The following is an 8,422-nucleotide window of genomic DNA, read 5'->3' on the forward strand; positions in this document are numbered from 1 at the left end:
AACTTTGTGCACAGCAATGACCACAGTGTGCGAGAGGTTTTCTGGTGGACTTGGAACTTCATTACAATGCAAGAACTTAAAAAATTTCCAGTGGTCTTTTAAGGCAAAAATGCCTTCCACATCCAGAGAAAGAACTATGGAATTCAATCACAAAATGCAGCAGATCATTTTCTTTTGCATTGCATTTTGGTTTGTCATATGATTTCTCCCATTCATTTTAATTCTTCTACACAACATGACTATAGTGAAAATATATTTAATAGGAATGTATGTGTAGAATATGTATAGAATTGCATGCTGTCTCAGGAAGGGAGGGGGGATGTAGAGGGGAAGAAGGGGAAAGAAAATCTAAGTTATATGGTAGTGATTGTAGAATACCAAAAATAAATAAAATTAATATTAAAAAAATAAAAAGAAAAATGCTACTCTCCACCTCAAGAGAGAGAACTGATGGACTCAGAATGAAGTTTTAAGCATATGTTTTCTAAATTTTATTTTTTAAATTTAAAAATAAATACATAAATATGTTTTTACTAAAAGCAGCAAAGAGATGTCCTGTTACTCAGACTCTCCTTTCTCAGAGGATTTTCTAAACTTTGTGCCACACTCCCAATTTCTGGAATATCTCAAGATGTATGCAAAGAAGTTCAACTCTCTGAAATGTATCCAATTCATGGCCATTGTCTGCAATGTGAAAAAATGTCCAGATTTCTGTATCTCTAGCCAGTGGAAAGTAGCCACTGAACATGAATGAAAGCAAAAGTCAGTCATATTTGATGCTGTCATAGTCAGCACTGGTTATGTCACTGATCCGTTTTTGCCACTAGATACTTTGCCGGGTATCTCCACCTTTAAAGGTAGGTACTTTCACAGAAGACAGTACAAGCATCCAGATCTGTTCAAGAATAAGAGAGTCCTTGTGATTGTCATGGGGAATTCTGGCATAGATATTGCTGTGGAGGCCAACCGCGTGTCTAGAAAGGTGTTGCTCAGCACCACTGGAGGTCCATAACTGATAAATTGAATTCTTGAGCACGGATTTTCTTGGTATATGGTACTCACTTTTCAATTTCAAAGCACATTAAGAAATTCCCTCTGAACTTCAGTTGTAAACTGGCTATTTGGCAAAAAGGCAAATAGCTGTACTGATCATGCAAACTATGGTTTGGTTCCATAAAACAAGACTTTCGTAAGAGAACCTATATTAAATGGTGGGCTCCCAGGATGTATAATTACTGTGAAGGTTCTGATGAAACCCGGTGTGGAGAAAGTAAAGGAAATTTCTGTAGTGTTTAAGAATACTCCAGAAGAAGAGCCTATTGATATAATTGTCGTGGCCACAGGATATACTTTTGCTTTCCCTTTCCTTGATGAGTCTATAGTGAAAGATGAAAATAATCAGGTCTCTTTGCATAAGTACATATTCACTGCACATTTAGAAAAACCAGCTCTGGCTGTCATTGGTCTCATCAAGCCTTCACGATCTTTGGTTTGCATATCAGAAGTATAAGCTCAATGGGTCACAGGAGTCCTAAAGGGTTTGAATAAACTACCACTACCAGAGGCCAGGAGAGAAGACATTAACACAAAGAAAGCAAATAAAGCTACTGGGTTTGCTTTACACTTCAATCATGTTTTGCAAACAGATTGCATCACATATGTAGATGAGCTCTTGTTCTTCATCAATGCAAAATCCAACTTGTTGTCCCTGCCCCTGGAGGATCTGCTGCTGGCTTTTAAGGTTTACTTTGACCCCCTTTATTCACATCAGTACCATCTGACTGGCCCAGGGAAGTGGAATGGAGCCAGGAATGCCATTCTGACCCAGTGGGACTGGACAATAAAGCCAACAAAAACTCAAGTTGTGCAAGAGCCTCAAGATACTTTTTCCTACCTGCTCAAAGTCTTCATCTTTTTGGTTCCACTTGTGGTTGTATTTCTTATTTTCTAATACCCAAAGCCTTTGGTATCTTAGAAAAAAATACATAGCCTCCTAGATCCTCCATCAGAGCAGAGCCTTCACTCCTCTGGTTTTTTCCCAGGATAACTAATTTGAGGCCTTATTCTTCCCACGTGGAGTCCAAATGCACTGTAGAAACTCTGTGAAAGCCCTATTGACCAATAGTGTCCAGTGTGTACTTTTCCCATCCTTGTCCCTCTCCAGCTGTATTCTGACTTCCATATTCTACCAACCTATGGGAAGGACCATTTTCTTCCAACTTTAAAACACTATATAAATGTGAGCTATGATTATGATAAATGTTTTCATCTGCATCTAATGCCAGTGGAATAAAATACTTTTCCTGATTTTGATAGTTTCAGAGGAAATGCCAATCTGAATATCTATACTTCCTTCTCCTTCATAAAAACTTGCTAATTAAATTTGGGTACTATAAGCTCTAAATACTAGCTCTTTGTTGTATGCTATGCTGTTCATTGAAGAACAATAAAAGAAGCAGTGAACATTTTTTTAAAAAAAGGATGATCCAATCCAATGATGGTAGAAGGAAATGATACATTGTGAAATTTAGTTGACTTAAAAATAATAAATATACTTATATTAAAATAACTTTTAAAACTAAGAATTTGTTCAACTTTTGTTTCTATCACTTAGTATGCATAGTAAGCCTGTGTACCACTCTGAATCTCAGCGTTATTTTAGAAATTTCAGAGTTTGAAATTTCAGAGTTCTTCTAATTGAACCCTTTTCAGAAACATTAATTCCCTCTATATGTTTATTCCTTCTATATGTATTCATTTGCTTGAGTACCTGCCATACTTCTTTGTCCTTTTGGGGCCTGGTAGTTCCATGTGACAGCTCTTCAAGTAATTGTAGACAACTACCATGTCTCCTTTATATCTACTTTCCAACAGGCAAAGTGTTTCATATTCCCATGAGATTGGGGATAATATTTTTATTCATCTTTGTAAATCCACATAGTCTGAGAAAATTAAGAAATCATCTAGTCCAGCCTACACTTGAAAAACTATCTTATTGATAACATTTCCAACAAGTGGTCCTCTAGTCTCTGTTTAATGGCTTCCAATAATGGAGAAACATTGTTGTGTTGGAAAACATGTTAGGACTGGCTCTCCTGGAAAAATACACACACACACACACACACACACACACACACACAAAACACTTTTAAGTTTTGTCTGTGTTTTGTTGTGGTGGAGCCAAGATGGCAGAGTTCAGTTGGAGACCTAGTTCAACTCTCAAAATATTCTACTCAATAAAAAGTCTTTAAAATAATACATCAAATAAAATTTTGGAGTGGCAGAGGCAACAAAAAGCAAGAGGGAAATATTTTTTCAGCCGAAGACAACTTAGCAAGTCCAAAAAAAGGTCTGTCACACTGGGGTTGATGCAGGCCTGGAACATGGCAGGGACACCAGTGGTGGTCCTTAGAGGCAGCCCAGTCAGCAGCAGCAGTAGCAACAATTTCAGGAGTTAATAGACAAAGAGACAGTAAGGAGGTTGAACAACTGTTGTAAAGAGATTACAGTGAACCCTTTACTGGTACTGGGTGCAACTGCTGCTGACTTGCAAAGTCTACTGACAATTTACAGTTCTGTATAGTCACAGTTCAAGATTGAAGAGGAGCACCTGCAGTAGATTGCAAGGTAGTAGAAACTCTGGTCACAGATCTGGGACCAAGAGGAGTGCTAACATTTGGGAATGCAAGAGATAAGGGCCTTTCCTAGGTAAGTACCAGAGCTCAGACCAGAAGGGTAGTGACCACACCTCTCTACAGATCATACCACCATAAAAGCATGGAAAACTTGCAGACCCCCAGAACTCATTTTGAAAATAGCAACACAAAAAATATTGTAGCTTGGCATAGTACCTCCCCATCCCTAGGTGAGCAGAGCTCAAATTTAACACATGTGGGGAGCTAGGCCAAATTAAAAAAAAATAAAAAGGGAACACTCTTCAATTGATAAATGGTCAAAAGATATAAACAGAAGAAGAAACTGAAGGTATCTACTTGAAACAATGCTCTAAATCATTACTAATTAAAGAAAGACAAATTAAACAACTCTGAGGTACCACCTAACACTTACGAGAAATGACAAAAGATGGAGAGGATGAGGGAAAATAAACACATTGATGAATTGTTGATGGAGTAGTGAACTGGCCCAACCATTCAGGAGAGCAGTCCAGATCTATGCCTAAAGAGCTACAAAACAATGCATATGTTTGGTCTCTTTGGGTGAACAAACAAAAGAAAAGGAGCTATACAGAAAAAAATATTTATTGAAGCTTTTCTGTGGTAGCAAAGAAACAGGAACTGAGGAGTAATTTCAATTGTGAAACAGATGAACAAGTTGTAGCACATGATTATGGAGCACTGTTGTGCTACAAGAAACGATGAGGGGGTTGATTTCAGAAATAAAATGGCAAGACTTATGTGAACTGATGTGAAGTGAGAAGAACTGGGAGATCATTGTGCACAATAATAGCAATCTTTTGCTGATAATCAGCTATGAAAAACTTGGTTACTTTGATCAATACAGTGATCTAAGGCAATTTCAAAGGACTCATGATGAAAACATGGTACCCACCTCCAGAGAGAAAGAGAGAGAAAAAATGAGTGAGAGAGAGAGAGAGAGAGAGAGAGAGAACAGATGGATGTTAGTGCAAATGAAGTATCAATTTTTGCTTTTTTTGCATTCATGTGAGTAATATAGAAATATATTTTGAATGATTTTTGTTTTCTTATTCAGTGAGTAGGAGAGTGATGAGGATGGAAGGAAATCTGAAAATCAAAATTTAAAAAGAAAGAATACTCAATAGAAGTAATAAAGAAAAATTCTTAATCTGCATTATTAGCTTTTTTTCTTCATCAGTTTCTCATGTTTAGCTCATCAGCAAAACAATAAATGAAACACTGAATCATAACATCTTCTGAGATACACAACCTGAAATTTTTACAGTCAAAACCCTTAAGAGTGGATTCTAACACTTCATGTACCCAAAAAGTCCTAAGGCAACATATTCCACGTTTGGATAGTATTAACTGTTAATAAGATTTTCATTGTATTAAGTGAAAAATGCCTCTCTACAACCAAGTTCTGCCATCTGGAATCAGCCAGAACAAGTCTATATCATTGTTCCTTAATATAGACAGCCCTTTAAATACTTGAAGTCAAAAACATAGCTTTCCCAACTTTTCTCTTCTCTATGCAAAAATCTCCACTTTTTTCCAATGGATTGTCACAGTTTATGGTTAAAACTCACTTTACAATCCAGGTCCGACTTCTCTGCCTGAATTTCAAGTTGTCAATGTTTGGAAACACTGGAATACAGGACAGGCTCAGGAGAGCACCTAGGATTGATGCTCTATGAAATTCACCAAACTAGTGTATTTATGAGAATAAAGATGTTTCAAGAGGTGGTGCAGAGTTAAGTATTTATTTCCAAATAAACAACTGAAAATAGAAATGAAAAATATTGCAAAGCTGACAGTAAATGCAACTTTAAACACTGCTGTTACAACTGCTACACATAAAGCTGATTTCAGGAGCAATTTTTTCCTAACAATATGGTCCTTGTTATGTACAAGATTTTAATTAAGTAGGGAGACAAAGTATAATAGCAACATATTAAAGGTAGACATAATAGAGATAGGACATCTGATAGAGAGGGTGACTTGTTTATAGTTTGCCTGTCAATATAATTGTCATTTTAGAGTTCTGTTTTTTAAATACAGATTTTACTTTGCACAAGGGAGAAGAAATATTCCTTTTCGTCAAGGTTTGGATACTAGATTTACATGCAAATTTCTAAATATAACAAACAAATTAGAATCCTTTTTAAAATCTACTCAAAATCATTTCAAATTACTTCCTAGTTATATCATGTAACCCTAGAATTCTTTAAGTTTAGAGTTGGAAGAACATTTGGAATCAAAGAACCATAATGTGTCAGAGTCAGGAGGGCACTGGAATAATAAATTTTGTCATTGAAATGAAGCTAAGAATTATAAAACATAGAATGTTCTAGCAGAAACCCTAGAGTCATTGAACCACAAGAGTAAGAGATGTGGATCATATAAACGAAGCTCAGGGAGGCAAATTAACTTTTTTTACCCCATAAATGAGTGGCAGAACTAAGACAAGATTTTAAGTCTCCTGTCTCTTGTTTCAGTGCTCTTTGGGAGTAGTCAGTCAGTCAGTCAACAAGCACCTACTCTGTGACAGGCACTGTGCTAAGCATAGGAAACAAAAATAAAGGCAAAAAACAACAAAAACAATCCCCACTCTCAAGGAACTAATATTCTAAGGGGAAAGACAATATACAAACAATGTATATAATTTGTACATTGTATATCGTTTGTACAATCAACAAAAAGAAATTATTAGAGTTAAAATGGATGAGGAAAAGTTTCTTATAGAAGTTGGTCTACTAGCTAGCAGTTGAAGGAATCCAGAAAAAATAGGAGAGAGAAATGAAAAGGGAAAGATTTCTAGGCATGACGGATGGTCAGGGAAAATGCCTGCAGTCAGGAGACAGAGTATCTTGTATGAGTAGTAATTTAATGATTTAAATAAGTGAATGACTCCAAAAAATACTGAAAATGCCTTATCCCTTTTTGTAGCTCAGCTGGATATCAGAGGGGAGGTGGACAAGACTTTAAAGGAAGAAAAACTACCACAATTGTAATAGCAAAAGGAAAAATTTCCTTCTGAGAAGCAATTGTGGAGAAAAGTTTTTCATAGTCTGAGTCCAGAAAGGACCTGAAGAAAAAGTTCATTTGAATTTCCACAGTAATCTATTCCCATCTCTTGTCAATTCATGTAATAATTTTATTTTGAAAATGAAATGTTTCAGAGAAAGTCAAAAATTTGTCCAAAATCATATGGATATTGCCGAACAGAGAGAACACCACAACCCAGATATTTATGTTTCTTAATGTATTCATCTTAGCCTCATACTGTATTGCATCTAATGGAAAATTTCTGGTGAGATTACTTATAATTCTGTTCAAGGGAACCTCCTAGGTGATCCTGTGCTCAATGTCATCATTTGCACCTCTTCTTTTGATCCTTGATTCTAAAGTCAAAGGACATTTTTAAACCTCCCCATGAAGGATATTTCTAGTAAATTAGCTATCTCACTAATGGTATTGTGGTATCTGACTGCTTGGTTAGTCTTTATTTCTTCTCAAAGTAGTTGTATGCTTATCTTCTGTCATAATCACCAAAGTCTTATAAGTCAGATTACTTGATCTGTGAGGTCTCTTCAAACTCAGAGATCCCCTTATTGTAATTTTGTGCAGTCTTCAAGAGAAGGAAAGCTTTCTTTGAACCAAGAACAAAGCTTCGAAGCCATTCTGGATAGAGAGCATGATCTTCCATGATATTATTAACATAATCTGAAAGTTAAGAAAAGCCTTTCATCAACAGGAACAGGTAGATAGACAATACCATCAATGTCGATCCTGGGTACATCATCATCTCTCCAACTATGGAGCTTCTTATAGGCTTCATGTAAAAGCAAAGAAAGCCAGAGATACAAAACTAGCTTTCTTTTAGTTAGGTAAACTCATTATATTATAGATACAAACCTATGTGTGTTACAAGGAGAAACAACAAGACATCTAGATACGATTTCTTTGTAACAGAGCACTGTGACTCTGGGTGTAGTGTTCCTAGTTGCTTTTAAATATACATTTGGGTCTAAGTTTTACATGTGTACATTCTTAAAGGGATATAAAGTGTCAAGCTATTGTGCCAAATAACTTAAGTGCTGGGCATGGAGAACAATTAGATCTTTACTTTTGGGGTACACTGGGGTAGAACATTGCTTTTCATATCTTTTTTTTAAATCTGTTGATTAATGTTGTTTATTTTTTCCTTCAAAAATATTTGTTGTGGAGCCAAGATGGTGGAGTAGAAAGACACACATATGTGGGCTCTCCCCACACAGCCCATAAAATACCTGTAGAGAGGGACTCTCAACAAATTCTGGATCAGGAGAGATGGAGAACAACAGAGTGGAGGAGATTTCCACCCCAGGGTGACCTGAAAGGCCCACAAGAAACATCTGTTGCACCAGACGTGGAGCAGAGCCCAGCCCAGCCTTGGCAGCAAAGCGCTGCATGGCTCTGGGAGGAGGACACCTCGGGGCGGAATTCGCAGTCGCAGTAGCAGCGGTTCAGAGATCCCTCAACCCACAGGCGCCAAAGGTGAGTGACAGGGTTTTTTTCAGCTGGCCTAGAAGGGAGAAGGGCCTTCCCTTAGTTCCAGCCTTAGACAGTGGTCACAGAGGCCACATGAGGCAGGCAGCAGGAGTTGCCACAGCAGCCCCTACAGCAGCCTGCATCTATTGTTGGATCATAAAACCCCTGGGGGCACTGAACAGTCAATTCTTACCTCAATCCTCTGTAGAGGCCCTGAGGCAGCTAATGTTTAT

At 37.2% G+C, this 8,422-nt stretch overlaps 1 pseudogene; it reads left to right on the forward strand.

Moving 5' to 3' along the window:
* The first annotated feature begins 928 nt into the window (after positions 1 to 928).
* LOC140525853 (flavin-containing monooxygenase 1 pseudogene) lies at positions 929 to 1,951 on the forward strand (annotated as a pseudogene).
* Positions 1,952 to 8,422: the final 6,471 nt, after the last annotated feature.

The sequence above is a fragment of the Notamacropus eugenii genome, chromosome 1, assembly GCF_028372415.1.
Source record: "Notamacropus eugenii isolate mMacEug1 chromosome 1, mMacEug1.pri_v2, whole genome shotgun sequence".
NCBI classification, from domain to species: domain Eukaryota; kingdom Metazoa; phylum Chordata; class Mammalia; order Diprotodontia; family Macropodidae; genus Notamacropus; species Notamacropus eugenii.